We start from the raw sequence: 18,577 nt of genomic DNA, 5'->3' as shown, positions 1-18,577 counted from the left end.
TTCAAAATACAGGGAGCACCAACATCATAAGTCCGATTCACGTAATTTATAATTATTTAAAACAACGAATGAAATCGAATTCCCTCACGTTACAACCCTTAATGTTACAACACACTGTTAAACCTGACAGGTGTATCATATTAAACTTTTTCAAACAATATTGAGGATAATTTACCCCAGAGGACAACATAACGAATCTCTTCATTGAAAATATTTAGAATTTTCTGTTTTTATAAGCAGCATGTTTTATTTTGAGATTTTGTGTTTTAAATAGCTTATAAATGTATTAGAAACAATTTTAGTTCACTTTTTTTTCTAGGAAAATATAAATTCAAATATGATAAATATATTGTAGATATTATTATCTGTGAAACCATCTCTTGATATTGTCATCAAAATTTGAAGTAAAATTTAAAAAATCTACATACACTCAATAAGTTGAAATTCCATATGGATTAAACAATATCTAATTGTTTTGACTACAAATTACCGTAAATACCACAGCAAATATAATATTATCATCAAACCTTCAGACGTAAGACGTCCACTGCTGGACAAAGGCCTGCCCCAAATATCGCCAAGACGATCGATCCGGCGCTGACCTCACCCAACCTTTTCCGGCGATCTTGACCAGATCATCGGTCCATGTTGGGGGGGGGCTACCAACACTTCAGTCTTCTTAAGAGCTGTGTGCCCTGCCCACTGCCACTTCAGTTTTGCAACCAGCTGGGCTATGTTGGTGACTTTGGTTAGCATTTCTGATTTAATCTCGCAGGGAAACTACGAGCACAACACTCTCCATTGCCCTCTGAGCGACCATTGTCGACCAAACTCATTAGCTTCCTTATTAGGCCCATAGTTAGTGACCATTTCTGCGTTTGCATATAATATTATTGTTATAATATTATTGCATATATGTTATATAAAAATATATATTTAAAAGTAAATAAAGCATAAAATTCAACCAACATTATCTTGTTGAATCGTTTGTCAGTTGGACGAATGATATAAGTTTGATATCTCCTAAGGCAGAAAATATTAAGTATGCAATCAAATGCTCGTGAAATGGAAAGTCACCTATTCTTATGTTCTATGATATCCATCAAAACAATTAATTGGCTTCATTACGGTAAGAAATATTTCAAGTGGGCAGCGACTGTTTGGAAGGAATTTAGTAAGTAAATAAATATTAAAGATGTATTATTTAAAAAACTTCTCTTCAGGATTATATAGAAATTGATTGATTCTATTATTCTCATCTACAAATACATCCATGTTCTTATGAGATTTAGTCTGTTCATAAATAAATGTGAATTTAAGTAGCTGTATTCACAGGATAGGAACAACCAATTCCAAATTCTGTATCCCTTTATCTTTATTAAGGGCATACATATAAAAATAATGGAAGCGGTGCGTGCGTTGCTTCGACGGTTGGTAATCTGTATAGCCCGAAATCCAAGTACACAAAAGCATCAAGAAGTAATCAAAAACACTTTCTTTTAATATTTTATAAATTTAAAATTCAGAAAGGAATATCTTTGCAATGTTTTGTTACTAAAACAATGTAATAGGTAAGTACCATAAGTCATCCAAACTTTAATAGTGCCAATATTAGGATGAGTATGACCGAACATATAGAAATTTATCCTTTTAATACAATAAATTATTTTATTTAATAAGCTGAGCACTTAAATTGAAACAAATTGGCTATATTTGCTCATTAAACTTATGGTTATCTTAAAAAAATATAAAATCTCATGGGTAAACTTATAAATATTTCGAACAATTATTCAACCTAAAATGAATTATAACAATGGGATGAAATGTAAATGACTCCTCTGAAAGGGAACAGTGACAAATTATATCTTCTCAACCAAATTAGAGGGTCGTGGCGAATTCTGGAATTCATTAAAATGGTTAATTACATACATCAAAGCCCTATTTCGATTGCGGTTGACCTAGAAATGGCTTTATCTAGCGTTGACTCATTGTAATTATACACTGTTACAATTATAGCAATAATTATTATGTTGATAAATCTATCGGTAAAATTTTAGGCGGTGAAGTTAAACTAGAACACGCAAGTACTGGGCGTTGTCGGAATTACTCGTAATCATATATTAGAAATAGAAAAATATTTATTAGCAATAATTTAACGCCACACACTTATCTTATCTATAAATTACATCTTACAATACTATATCACATTAGGGAAGAAAAAAAAATTATTTATACTTAATTAAAGAGAGATAAATAATAGCAATATAATATTTAAAATATCAATATTCAGTTAAGTTGTGTTGAGTACTTGAGACACCAACACACCACTGGTTTTCAGCAGCCCCTCGTGACATTTGTAGTAGACAGTAATTATTGTAGTATTCCTATTGTAATAAATTTGTATGCAATATATATATATATATATTGTATTTATATGTATAGGTTACATATGTTATGTTATAATTTGTATTCTCCAATTATGAAAGAAACAATTCGTCCAGTTAAATGGTTGATCAGGACATATTCTTATTTTATTAGTAACGTCTCCTGTTAGAGAATATTTCATGCCGGAGTCCGAATAATACACAGTCTAAATTATCTTCATGAATAATTTACTCCGACATAACTTCCCATTTATAGGGATATACTTTTATATTATGATAAATTGACATATTGGCCGATGTAAGAACAGTCAGTTATTTTGAATGTGTTGTAAACAGAAGCTTGAGAAAAAAAGAACATGGATTTATAAATTTAAATCTTAATATAAATAAATTACATGACACGTTGTTTGTCCGCGATGGACTCCTAAACTAATGAACGGATTTTAATGGGGATTACTTCATGGAGTGCAAGTTTGGGCCAACTTGAGAGAAAGGATAGTTTTTATTTCGATTTGGGACCCATTATTATTTTTATTTTCAATATTTGTTTTGTATGGACTTATTTACCATGAGAGAATTAAGTGACGCACAGTTTGACAGTTCCGCTGTGAAACAATATTATTATAACAACAGGGGGCCTACCATCAACTTTTAATAAGCGATGCGATTCCGATGCAGTTTAGTTTAGGTACCTAAACTGAATCACTAAAATTCGTACCATGAAGTGCCTTTTACTGAATGGCGCTTGGATCGCTTATGAAGAATGAACGAAACAAATTTCTCTTTGGTCCGCGGTGTGAGAAAGAGATGACGCTCTACAGACCTTGCATAAGTTTGTCTCTCTTAATCGAACCATATGCGTTGCGTTTCGAAACCTAAAAAGATATGATTTTAGCGTTTTTTTTGCGTAGAAAATAATAAAAATATATTTTAAAATTGCGCTTTATCGCGTCAAATTATAAGCCATTAAGCCCTTTTTGTACTTAATAAATAATAGTAATATAAATAAATATAGCATTTTTTACGAAATAATTATTATCATTTTGAAATATTATTGGCAAATTCCTATAAAACATAATTTTTCTTTATTATCTACAGAACAACGTCTGTCAGGTCAGCTAGTTATATTATAATTCTATCTTACTTTAGTTAAGCGTTATTTGAAAATTCAACACTTGCTGTGGTACAATTTGATCAAATTTCAATTTAATATTGATTGTAGTATATTAAACTAACTTATAGTATTAGTAGTACTTATATATATATATATAGTATATTAATTTAACTTTATTCATTCAAATGTGCTTAACTTACATGTCTGAGTGTGAGACGGGACGTTATCGTTAACTCACTACACCTGACGAAGGACCTCTGAATGGTCTGAAACTAGTCGGTACCATCACGGATGAACCGTGACGGATATTAAAAAAAAATGTGTTAACACTATGTAAATATATTTGAGGTATTTTTTTATTTGAAATAATCTGAAAGACTAATATAGCAACAATATTATTTTTTTAATATAATAAAATAATTTATAAATAAATATATTCATTATAAAATTTTATATATTGGATTTTCAACGTCACTCATCAATTTTCGTTTAGAATATCAAATAATCTCTCATTGTTGTCATAATATTTAAAAACTGATACCATAGGTTAAGGTTTTAAAATAAGATATATAATATACGAGTATAAACATATTGTATTGACACAGTATTACACACATTATCTTGTTACAAACTAGGTAAAGCCACTTTGGGTACAATACAACGATATATTTAATACAATATACTTAGGTACTTAATTACATATATATATCCATGACTCAGAAACAAACATCCATATTCATATTATAAATGTTTGCACCTGCCGGGATTCGAAACCGGGACCTCTAGCTCAGTAGGCAGGATCCCTAACCACTGGGCTATATAGGTCATCAAAATGATTTCAAGATAACCAATAATATTATTCATTTATTATTAATAATTTCAGATTCATAGCTGTTATCGTAAAATAATAGGTTTATCAAAAAACAAACGATGAACAATTACCAACTCCGGCATGATATATTCTCTACCAAGAGACGTTACTCATAAAATTAAATATGTCCTAATCAACCATTTTACAGGACGCACTGGTCCTTTCATTATACTGTAAAAAAGCAAATAGAATTATGTATTTTTGAAAAGGAGGACAAACGAGCGTACACACCAGAAGCCCCCCGGTGTTAAGTGATCACTGCCGCCCACATTCTATTGTAACACCAGAGGAATCACAGGAGCGTTGCCGGTTTTTTAAGAAGGTGTCAGCGCTTTTTTTGATGGTACCCATGTCGTATCGTCCCGGAAACACCGCACAAGGAAGCTCATTTCACAGCTTTGTAGTACATGGGAGAAAGCTCCTTGAAAACTGTGAAACAGCTCTTCGGAACACTCTCCGTGATAAATGTGGTAGAAGACACACAATAAAGCGACGTCTCTACGAAACGCCGTAAAAAAGGACTGGGACCCTGACAATTCGAGCTGCTCTGCGTTGCCCGCGGTTAAATGGATCGAGCGGATACTGGGGTGCGCCAGACCAGAGATGACAGCAATACTCCATGTGTGGGCGGACCTGTGCTTTGTAGAGCGCTAGAAAGTGGGCTGGCTTCAAGAACTGCCGTGCTCTATTTATGATGCCCAGCTTCTTCGACGCCATTTTAGCTTGACCGCGGAATTGGCAATCGCTCGAGATTTTGATGCCCAGTATTCCGATACTAGGTGAGGCTTTAAGGGAAGTGTTGTCGAAAAGCGGTGATACGACGAATGGGTTTTTTTAGTGTACTATGTATGATTTTTTTCAATTTAGTTAATGATAATACGATTTATGACGTATTAAAAAAACTACTTACTAAATTTCGTTCATACCAATTTTCGGTGGAAGTTTGCATGGTAATGTACATCATATAGTTATTTTTTGTTGATTTTATCATTCCCTTAATAATAATAATAATAATAATAATAATAATAATAATATATTTATTTGCAAAAAACATAGTATACAATGGTGTTTAAATTTAAATAAATAATAAGAGCTTACATGTTTTGCCAGCACTATTCCTAGCATGCAAATATTTAAACACAATGAATATAATCAGAATTTCATTTCCATAAAGTCCTTAATACTATAAAAATTATAATCATTTAGCCAACTATATAGCTTATTCTTGAATAATCTAGAATTTAATATTTTTTATGCTACTCGGTAACTTATTATAAATACGAACACAATTACATACACAACTTTTATTATATTTGGTAATTTTTGTAACATCATGAAGAACGAGTCTTTGTGGATCACGTCGTTTCCGCGAATTTAGATCATTAGCTGATTTAAACAATTCTTTATTTTTTTTTACAAACATACATATCTCGAAGATGTAAAGCGACGGCAAAGGTAACAATCCTAGTTTTTTAAATATGGGTTGACACGATTGCTCAGGATGCATCCCGTACATTGCCCTAATACACTTTTTTTGAGCAATAAATGCTCTCTTGATATCTGTGCTGTGTCCCCATAATATAAGCCCGTAGCGCAGTACCGATTCTACATGTGCATGATAAGTCATTATAGCTGTTTTTAAGCTTGTTACTCTTTTGACTTGCTTAAGCGCATATACGAACTTATTTATTCTCTTACATATATTATCTACTTGCTCTTTCTAATTGAAGTTCTCATCTATTATTACTCCTAGAAACTTTGTATGTGCTTCTTCTTTAATTGTCGTTATTTTTAGGTGTATATTGTATTTAGGATTATAACATTTATTGAAATTGATATATACGGATTTATTAAGATTTATTTTCAAATTATTTATATCAAGCCATTGTATTAATTTATTTATAGTGTTATTAATTTCAATCTCATGATTATTGATACAGTTATTATTTTTTTCAGACGCTACAACGATTGTGATATCATAAGCAAATAACACACATTGATGTTTGGTTATGTTAATAATATCATTTATATATAATAAGAATAGGATAGGGCCCAGCACACTTCCTTGTGGAACGCCACATTTATTGTGCTTGTATTCGGACAAGAAAGGGACCATATCTCCATTGTCATCTATCTTATCAATAACGACACATTGTTGCCTGTTGCTAAGATATGATGCTATCCACTGAAGTGTAGGACCCCTGATACCGATTAATTCAAGCTTATCTAGTAGCAGATTGTGGGAGACTAAGTCGAAGGCTTTCGAGATATCAAAAAATAGTGCAGTAGTTAGATTGCTATTGTTGATACTTGTAACTATAGACTTTACAAGAGTGAATACCGCTAATGAAGTGGACTTATTTTTTTGAAAGCCAAACTGTTCGTTGCTAATTATATGAAATTTTTCGCAATATTCGCTTAATCTTCTGTACATGCACTTTTCATATATCTTAGACAATATGGGTATCAAAGTTATTGGACGATAGTTATTAATATTACATTTTTCACCTTTTTTAAATAATGGCTTAACCAATGAATATTTCAGGGCGTCAGGAAAAGTGCCCGTCTCAAACGATGTATTTATTAAATGTGTTAAAATGGCAGTTAATTGATTAGCACACTCTTTAATAATTTTGGTGTTGATTTCATCATAACCTACAGAATTGGAGTAAGTTAAAGACATTATTTCTCGTCTAACCTCATTTTCTGTCATGGGTTTTAGGAACATTGAGTTTACATGGGCACTAATATTATATGATTTTTTAATACTTTTTTGTGTTGTTTTATGTGTTAAGTTAATGTAGTGATTGTTGAAGGCAGTAGCAATATCAACGGGTTTTGTTATTGTCGTGTTGTTAACTATAATTTTTTCTATGTTTCCTTTGCAGTTTGTGTCTCGTATTTCATTTTTAATTACTGCCCATGTGGCTCTACATTTATTATCATGTTTGTTTATATACTTAATGTTTTCATTTTTTTTTGAATTCACAATACATTTTTTTAGAATATTAGAATATGTCTTATATCTATTTTTATTACTAGTATTTTTATTTTTATAGTATTTACATCTTAGTTTACGTTTATTCAAACAACTTTTTTTTAAGCCTTGACTTATCCAGTTTTGTTTATTTTTATTTTTGTTATTTATTTTTACTTTCACTTTTGGGAAGCAAAGATTGTAAAATAGACATAATAGTTCATGAAATTCACTGAATGCATTTGCGTCATTTTGCATATATATATGCGCCCAGGATAAATTGTTTAAGCATTCCCTGAACTTGCGAATATTGTCCAAATTATAATCTCTTTTATAAATAAAATATGTAGTACTTCTTTGCGGCTTTTCATTAACAGAAAAGCTTAACATTTGGCCTGTGTCATGGTCAGAGAGATAAAGCGGCATGACTGTTGCGTTAGCATTTGGAATATTGCTAAGAATATGATCTATGCAAGATGACTTGCGAGTAGGAACGTCTATGTGAATTTTCATGTTAAAATTGTAGGTTATGTCTCGTAAATGATTAGTAATATTGCCTTTTTTTAACGTGTTTATATTAAGGTCCCCTGCTATAACTATACGCATTTTAAATTTATATTTATTATTTGAGTAGCTCAAAAGGTCGTTTAATTTACATAAGAATTGGGTGGGATCTGAGTTAGGTGTTCTGTATAGGCAAATAACTAGCAGTTTATAACATTCAATCTCTATGCCACAGGCTTCAAATGTGTTTTGGGTAGCATGTTTTTTTATGTATGGTAAATCTTTGAAAGGAATGTCGTTTTTTACTAAGATACAAGTACCTCCTCTTTGCTGTTCTCTGCTGAAGTTGGCAGCAATTTGATAATTATATATTTTGATAAAATGCTCATATCCTTTTTTTATAAAAGTTTCTGACAGGCATATTACATCTGGATCTTTCTGTGACGCTTTTAACTGCTGGACTGTTATTTCTAATAGTTCCCGTTTTGATAAAATACTAGCATAATATATTTTGGTGCATAATATGAAATGTACGGGTGTTAGGCTCGAAAAAGATTTTTTTTATTTTTTTGTACAGGGAAGTAGTAAGGTATCGTACCTTTGCTTACATTTTCGATAGATGCCGTGGGCTTAACATTTTGTTTATTTTTATCACAGTTTTGTACATCGAAATAGAAAGGAATTGTGCCTTTTTTAGGCTCCTTTCTACACGTAGTCGTGTTACCGCTAGTTGCATTACGCATAACAAATTCCCTTATATTCTTAGGGTACAAGTAGGTCTCATCATAGTCGTTACAGTCTATTACATAATTTATAGAGTTACAGATCTCTGAAAACTTAAAATAACGACTGTTAATAAAGTAGCTTTTTTTAAAGTTTTTACATAAATTTTCTATACTGTAATTCAATTTTGAGGTGTTAAAGGAGTGACTTTTATAAGCATTTAATACAATTATTCTATTGTTATAAAAGGACTGTAGTATTAATTCTAATTGTGATAAGACTTGCTTTAAATTGTTATCATTTTCCCCTATACATATCACTAGTTTATCGTCCGGATTTAAGGCTGTTCTAATGCAGTTCTTCACTATGTCATAACATTTCGCGTTAGGCTTCGTTTCCGCAAAAACTCTGTATTTTTCATACTTAGTATTGCTTCTCGACTGCAATAAGGCTGAGGCCAAGCCGACACATTGTTGGGTTCCGAATATAAGTATTCTTCGTTTAGGTTCGTGCTCGAATTTTCTTGTTGTGATCGAAAGGGTGCATGTATCGGGTGGAGGAGACGTTGTCAATTTGAGGTCCCCACTTTTATTGTGCAAGTATTGTGTTAGTGTCTCTATTTGTTTTATTAGAGTTGAAATTTCAATTTTAGCGCTATCCAACTGCTGCTGTAGATCTGTAATTTGTTTTTTCAGGGACAGTGTTCTATCTTCGTAAATAGGGTTGCCGTTTGAATAATTTTTGGGCGAAAAAGGGGTTGATGTTGTGCATTGTGCATTTTTAATACTGCTACTAGACATATTTTCCACTGACGAAGAAGTTTGTTGTGATGATTTTAATTTATTGTTTTCATCAGTCAACCTCTGTACTAGACTTCGAAGATCGATATTTTCCAATATTCTGTTATCAAGTTCATTTTGCCTTAGCTCAAGCTTAACGGTTAATTGAGAAATGGTATCTTTCATCTCCGACCAAGATACTAAGTCTGAGATTGGAACTGACAATGTGCCATCCAAACTACTTGATAGTTTCGCTGATGTATTGTATGATTCAGAGGATGTGTTGTAGTCTGTTAGTATATGCGAATCTAGGGTTTGTGATTCTTCTATAGGCGGTGAGGTTTTAGCTGTAATCTTTTTTTTATTTCTCAGTGTTACGTTCGAAGTATGACTTTTAACTTGTTTTTTGTTTTTAATACAGGTCATGCATTTCCATTTCTGTTTGGATTCCAGATCCATCATGCAATATGTTTTTTCAGGATATCCAATACAATCTGGTTCATATCTGTTGTTACAGATCGAACATAATGCAGTGCTTTTTATGTCTACATGTTTTTTACATTTATAGCATACTACAAGAACTGCCTTCTTACGGCCACTGCTTGTTAAACTGCTTAAACCAATTTTCGATGACATTTTTTGTGTGGAAAAATTATACTTCTTATTATCGGCTAGAGAAGAAAAAAAAAATATCTTTGCCGTTTGAGATTCGATCGCACGACCTCGCGGTATTTTACTGTACAGTGTGTTGCACAGCGTAACCACTTATCCAACAGTACAATATCTATTAAGTTGAAATAACAGTACTGATTCGCAGAAAGCGGAAATGGGTCTGAGGGTAATTGTAAATTAGATATTATAAATAATGTCACAAGATTCAACAAGTTTCTATTTTTTTGACGGTGTATTGCAATTTTAAAGCATTATTTGTACACTTGATGTATTACACTTATCACACTAATTATGTATTTTATTTCGGTATCAGTTTTTTATATCAGTGTTTGTATAGTTAAATGATCCGTGAGTTCAACAATTAGTGCAAATTAAATGTTAAGTAATTATGCCTAAGAGGTATGGAACTTACTGTTTACTGCTTTAACACTTTCACTTTGTTGTTTGATTGCTATACGCCCCTAGTACTTTTTCCACTCTTTCTAGATTAATTTTTGAATCACTAAACACTGCACATTACAAACATTTACACAATTCAAAGAAGCTTAATTAAATTAAATATTTCGAAGCACTTGTCAACCGCTTAGCCTTTTCTAGGTCTTAACAACTTTTTAAATTGTAATCACTTACGTTTTACTTTGAAAATAGTATACTTATTATGAGTCACACACTTCGTCAAACTTATAAAACTAGTTAATTTATCTGAACCAACTTTAATACAATTTTAAAACGTTTTTAATTGCGGAGCCGACGTGAACCGTGACACAACCGTGACGTCCTGACACAACCTTTTTTGTTGTTTTATTTTTTGGTTTTATTTTAGAAGTTACAAGGACACACATTTTACCACTTTGTAAGTGTCTCTCGCGCAAGCTTTAGAAAAAAAGATATTAGAAACCTCAATTTTAAAGACCTATCCATAGATACCCGATAAACCCAGACTGGGTTTGATGAAAAGAAATTTTTGAGCTTCAGTTCTAAGTATGGGGTCCCCCAAAATTATTTTTTTTTCCTATTTTTATATGAAATCTGAATGCGATTTACAGAATACATCTATTCACCAAGTTTCAACAGTATAGTTCTCATAGTTTCGGAAAAAGTGACTGTGATATACAGGACATATGGACAGGAAACAGACGAATTTATAAGGGTTCCGTGTTTTAATAGCTCCTTTTTATCCCTGATAAATATTTTTTCACCGTATTTTTTGGCGAGATTCAACAACCAAGGATAAGTTGTAAAAATATATGGCCATCTTCCGCAGCGCAGGCTCATTTTCACTTATCTATGTGTTGATAATACCCGCATTGCCAAGCCATCATGACGTCACTAGGAGATAGGATGTATATATTTTCTTACTTTGATTAAAATTTATGAAATACATAAGTATCTGCTTAGGATTATTACTGCAAATCTTAAATAATAATATTATGAACTTTGATGCTTATTAATTTTGTGTATTACCAAAGAATATGTACTCATAATAGTACAAGTACAGAAGTCTCACTCCCCAAAATTAATTAAAGAAATAGAGACCCTTGCGGCCATACATAAATAGGTGTAATTCTACTTCTTCTTCTATTAACCTACCTTTTTATTCACCTAGATGTAACCTCTCTTTCAATCGCGTGGCTCTTGCCTCTTCTGACGACATTAGGGTTGTCTTCTTTACCTAAAACTATACCTACCTATTATATAGCAGATATCGAGCGTCAACGTAGGGCTCTTTGTGTGGTGGGCAATATGATTACGAGAAAGTTTAACCATTCAGCGTGAGAATTACTCTCTTTAAGTCATTCTGCCAGTCGTTTTACACGTGTCAGCTTCGGACTAATTATTCTAAGAAGTCGCATGATGGCATACGAGTCGCCTATAATAACATTTTTAGATTCCTCTTGGGCCTGAAACGTTGCTGTAGCGCTTCAGAAATGTACGCGAAGGCTAGGATTGATTCGTTTAATTCTATCCAGCGTTAAAGAATTACATCGTTCATGTCCAGGGTTGAGACGTGTAATAACGGCATTATCAGAAGTCTGTCTGACAGGCTGATGCTTTCAGCAATGTATCAACGCTGGGTAAATATTACAACCTAGTTTCTATTTGTAATTTATATTTTTGATTTTTTTTTAATTACATATTTTATACTGTGTCTGTACTATGGATCAAGGGTCTGAAATAAAGTATTACTATTATTCTAAGGTCAACTTATAAAAATAGCTCATTTTTTCTATAGTATAAATAGGTATGTAATCGTAATTTAAATCAATATTATTTCTTTGTCAAACCTACGTTAGTTGCAGATAGTAATGTATGGGTTGGAACCATGATCATGAATGGTAATTTCATTAATAATCACTTTAAATAAGATTCTTTCAGCGTCTATAGGAAGCTTAAAAACATAGTTTTGGATCACAATATATATAAATGATCGGTTGGACCAGTGAAGTAGGTGACAAACAAAGTTCACGCGTGCGTCACTGCTCGTGAGTCCTTGGTGAATAGCCTCTCTGTAGAGGGCGCCTTGCGTACTTATTATTTCGATTTGTACACGGGGAGAGTGAGACAGGCCTGATATTACTGACACAAAATTATCTACCTATATAGAATAGTATAACTCTGATATAGTAAGAAGACTAATACTAACAAAACCATTTGAGTTAGTGTAGTGCTAGTGAATAAGTGTAATACAATATACAAACAGTGATATTATTTAAGACACGTGAATAAAGTGACTTCCCCTTAATAGATACATTAAGAAATGTGTTAATGGATACATTCTTACTTTAATCTATATAGCAGTTTAAGTTAAAGTAGAATTACATATTAGTCTAAGTTAAGGCTACATTGTAATGCAAATGAGGCAACATTATAATGACTATATTATTATGTTCCCTAGAGAAAAAATATAGTATAGTATGTGTAACCATTGTGACATAGTTGAACGGTTGAACCGTTGACTCTCACAACGGAGCCACCGGTTCGATCCTCGCCCGCCACGTCACTAAGTGTTTTCAGTTTTCAAATTCATATGTATGGTTTATAAGGTCGGCAACGCTCTTGTCATTCCACTGACGTTACAAGACAGTATTTGCTGCGGTAATCACATATCAGGTATACCCGTTTGCTTTTCTGTCCTCCTCTTCCATAAAAAATCTCAAATTACATAATTTATTATTCCTAACGTCTGGGTGTCTGTAGTAAAATTATTTTAAAATTAATTTTAATTAATAAATTCTTAGGCATGAATTTAGTCACAAATTTTTGGGCTGAAAAGTACTAAACGCTTTCGCCTCAGTTTGTCACCGAATCCACAGCTTCTGGTTATCTGTAACTATGTCAAATGGGCTGATTATTAATATAAACTACATCAATTAGGTAATAGTTAGTAGATGTTATTTAATTATTTTCAACGCTATAAGGTATCTCTGCAATAATTATAATTGAAACTTTTACTGAGGCTCTCGTCTTGGACAGAAATAGAACAAATAGAAAACCAGTTCACTCGTTACTCAGCCGTTGTTATTCTAAAAACAATCATTTCCATAAAGAAAATCTCTAGACAACCTTTTAAGCCTCTTGCGCTTTTATTAATTTAAAATACTTTGTTGTGTGTATTGCGCTATATTTGTATTTTACAATTAATTTACATACAGTGATTGCCTTTTTTAAATACGAATAATACTTTCATAGAATGTGGTAAAAGCGAGGCGTTATTAGAATAATTTAAACACTAGAAATAACTACAAGCTTATAGTGACCCCTACTAGGCTCTGTAAAATAAACAACTTTTTTGCGTGCAATAGTATTAAATTTTACAATAAGTTACCAAAAAGTGTATCTGAACTATCAATAAATATATATTTTTTTTAATAAGCGCAGACATATGTCGAAGTTTTATTACTCGTACAGTGTTGAAGATTACGTAAACGATATTACAATGTCGAATTGAATAGTATTATAGTTGTTACTTTTTATGGATTTTATGGTTCAGCCTTGTATTGTTTTACTGGATTGCATTATTTTTAGTAATTAGCATATAATATTTGAATTGTATTTTAGGTGATTTACGTTGACGAGCAATCTGTTGATTTTATGTCAATAAAATATTTTTGACTTTGACTTTGAATATTTGTCCGCGCCATACCTTATTCCTAACATATCCATCCTTCTCATTCCTAAGCCTTGTCCGTCCTAAACGACGTACTTAATCTAATGGAACAGCCATCCGTACACGCGCAAGAACAGTTCATCCGTGGCACCACGCGATAGAACACACCGCCCGTCTGTCTGCGTTGACACACGGAGAGGACACCACTAATTATTTGTTCGCTACCTAGTGAATATACCTACCGCACCGCGAGTGAATTACAGGCTGTACCATGTTCCAAACTACAGTCCACACCAACAACTACTAACTAACTGGTAACTGCCACACCCCCAAGCACGCGCCTACATATTTCCTGGTATACGATAAATGTCACACAATATTCATTTACACAAATAAAATTTGAAAACAAAGTTTTGTGAACGATTCGGGACTCGAACCCACGACCTCTCGCGTTCCGTGCGAGTGCTCTTCCAACTGAGCTAACCGTTCGTATCGTCATAAAATCTCGTATGCTTTGTTCAACTCTCAGGTTGTAGATTTATCGACAGGATCTACTTTACAGGTGATAACTTCCTCAACACTAGTATTTGCATATTCGAAGTGAGGGTTAGCACTTTAAAAACATAACAAATATTCATTTAGACTATAGTTTCGCAACCTTATTTTGCTCACCGCCCACTTTGAGAATATGTTTTTTTCTAGAGTATTTTCATGTATTTTTTTGCCTTTTTAGACTATATTTTTTAATCTACCCACGCCCATCTCAATGCCCCCTAATTTTCTCTGGGTCTTCTACTGCCCCCCCGAAAGTCTCAAACGCCCACAAGGGGGCGTTATCGCCCACTTTGGACACCTATGATTAAGATATTTACATGTAAATACAATATTATTTATGAATAAATAAAATAAGGCATAAGCTTCAGAATTAATGTAAAGAGTATGGAATACGTATTATAATTAAAATTAGAGATACATTCAGTGTTAGCTGGGAGTTAGTAAAATTAAATAAGAACTACTCTTAAAAGCACCCTGACACGCGAGTTAAATGAATAATTTCAGTACTTTTGATTTTTTATTAATTATTAAAGTATTTTACAACGATGCGAGTCCGGGTTGTTGCAGTATTTTATTACGAAACTATGAACGGAAACGTTTTTATGACATACTTTTAGGCTTTTAGCTACCAAGTATTGAACTTTCATCCCCCTTTATCAGCCCAGACAGGTCTAAATTTTAAAAACGCTAGAAGCAATATTTAAAAGTTTCATGGTGCTATCTTCGATCATGACGAAATTTCATACAAATTTCCAACCCTCTATTTTGACCCCGCCAAGCTTTTTATTATTACAAAAACTAGCATACGAGTATGTCCTTTCATAAGCTCTTATCTATCTCTGTACTAAATTTCATCAAAATCGGTTCAGTGGTTTAGATGTGAAAGCGTAACAAACAAACTGATATTGAAATATTATATAATATTCGCAGGGATTATGAAAGTATGAATAGTTGTAGAATATATTGACATATAGATGACCTGACAGACCGAATATGCTTCACCAATTTTGATTTGTAAATGTGTGCATCAGTTAGTAGAGTCATTAAAACTACTAAGGAGTTAATTCCAAGCGTGGCTGAGAGTTTACGACTTGTCAATCAAAATCTTGTTGTATGTTTCGTTAGGGATGTTTTTCACTGGCGCTAAAAATATGTTAAACAATTTTGAATAATCACAATTTTTTATTACTCACTATATATTTGGAAAATAAATCAGTGAAAAGAACAAACCAGGGCCCAATAGTTGGAGGAAAGCTATAAAAGAATATACCGAAAGGTTTTACAAAAAGTTGTTTACAAATGTTTTGAGTTTTTCTTGAGTTTTATCTCCGCGAATCTTTCACCAATGTGACACGTGTTTCTCTTCTTTGGGATAATTATGGATTTTGGCAAAATAACGCCTTATTCAATAAATTTTCAGAAGTTATTTCATTCGATAGGCGAATGATTAGTTATTTTGGTATAATTTATGAATCTCTTCTTTTAGAAATTCACACGATATGCCAAGTTAAATAGGACATTAACTAAAAACTTTATTAAAGCTAACTAGTAAAGTCAAGAACTCTGGCAAGCTGCCAGTGATTGCAAGTTTTGCACAACTTCGCGACAGGAATGTCTATCTACAAAGTTCTGTTACATTGTTTTCTTACCACACGGTTGTCTGAGATGTTCGCACATATTATTACTATGTTTTAATTTTTTTATTTTAATGAGAAAATGTTACGAGTAGAGCAATACTGAAAAATAATAGTGAAATTAATGGGCAAACGAGACTTATCATCTTATGTCTAAAGGAAAAGAGCGCATTGTAGTGCCACTCAGAATTGTTGAATGTTTCAAGAATCCTGTATTAGTAATGGCCAGGGCGTATCAATTACCATCAGCTGAACGTCCTGCTCGTCTTGTTCCTTATTTTCATAAAAAAAAATACGTTTTCTCCATGGAAAATGATAATTCAATTCTTGATTGAACTTAAAATTATATGCGGCATCGCGATTACGCTTGTCAGTTGTAGACATAAGATGTAAAGTCTCATTAGGCCAGTAATTTCATGCTTGCTGCATGCATGCTGTTTCAACAAACATAAACTTGTAAAACCGGCTAAGTCGAGTTAGTAAGTCTTTTGTGGGGCATTGTGTATAATATATGCTTTTACAACAAGATCCCAGAAAATATTCAAAATAAATGTATTACTTAAATTATTGTTAAAAACGTTTGTGGTAAAGGTTACTATAACAAAAGAAACTTTCTTAACCTTGCCGATTTTGGAATTCCCCGATTTGCTAAATGGCACTGCCCGATTATTGAATTTCATAGTTTCGATTTCATACCACAGATTGGAGCGACCGCCCTCAGGCAATTTAATAATAAATTTTATTGTACGATTATACACATTTTACATTTTAACCATAATATTTTGCAAGAAAAAGAAGCTCGCTGAGTTTCTTGCGCCCGTTTTTTTCAGGTCTGAGGCATACCTTTTCGAATGTGTGATAGTTTTTTGACTTTCAATAATATATTTCAATATAAAGATATTATATCTTAATTTTAATAAAAATATTTGAATTTGGCTAACATTGTGATACGAGAATTTTATATATAAAAATTTTACTTATATTTTGACAACTTTTTCTTTAAAATAATTATTGTTTTAAGCGAAAAGAAATTATTTTATAAAAAAAATATATTATGATATCTAAAAACTATCTAGTACATAAAAATGATAGCCAAGCTGCATACTTCAGTAGAGATTATTTTTCTAATATTAATATTCAAATTATATTTAAAATTCCGAACGTGTTTTTCAATAAAACTTTGCAGACATTAATTAAACAGTAACAGCAACAACCAATGAAGTTCATCACGAGTCAAAAGGTTCATCTCAAATTCAATTCAGTCCAGCTGTCCAATCAATTTTCTATCCAATTCTCTGTAGTGGTGAATCTATAAAAATATAATTTAAATATAAAGATTCAACGCGATAAACTTTGGAACTGCCAGTGGTATTTGAATTGTTCTTTTTCTTTAAGATAGCCGTATAAGTTTTACCTGTGGGAGACTCCTTTGCACCGGATACCGGCTAGATTATAGGTACCACAATGGCGCCTATTTCTGCCGTGAAGCAGTAAAGTTTTAGAATTACCGTGTTTCGGTTTGACGGGTGCCGTAGCTAGTGAAATTACTGGGCAAATGATGAGACTTGACAACTTATGTCTCACGGTGAAGAGCGCAATTGTAGTGCCGCTCAGAATTTTTGGGTTTTACAATAATCTTGAGCAGCACTGTATTGTAATGGGCAAGCCGTACCAGTTACCATCAGCTGAACGTCCTGCTTGTCTCATCCCTTATTTTCATAAAAAAAATCAACAGGATAGTAAGGGCTGTCAAGCATTAGGTTTCCCCTTTCAGCCAGCTTTAAGCCTTGACTTTCATGAGGTTTGTTATTTTTGAAGAGCAATAAACGATAAAGGATAAACACAATATTATGTTAACGAACTTAACTTAACTTAACTTAACTTGATAATTAAATAATAGTTACTGGTATATTAATTAATGCGTTTATTAAGTAAATACTACTAAATTTTTATAGTAACTTAATCAGTTAAGTTCCTAAAACAATAAGACAGAGGTCTACTAGTATATGGAAAGATGAAACCAAACTATTTTTAACAAATTTCGACTAGCCAGGTGATGTAAAATACGATATCTAAGATAAAGCCATTAAATACGATATGAGCAGTTTTTGTGTTATTAAGGAAAACTGTAATACCATGTTTTATTTAACATTATTTGTTAATAACAATTGATATTAATTATGGGCTAATAACAACTTCGAGATCTTGGATTATGGATTGATCTTCGCCGCCCTCCAACTAGATACCGCACTATCT

This window comes from Leptidea sinapis, chromosome 5, assembly GCF_905404315.1.
Source record: "Leptidea sinapis chromosome 5, ilLepSina1.1, whole genome shotgun sequence".
Classification (NCBI taxonomy): Eukaryota; Metazoa; Arthropoda; class Insecta; order Lepidoptera; family Pieridae; genus Leptidea; species Leptidea sinapis.
The sequence above is the reverse complement of the archived record's forward strand: the minus strand, read 5'-3'. Positions refer to the sequence as shown.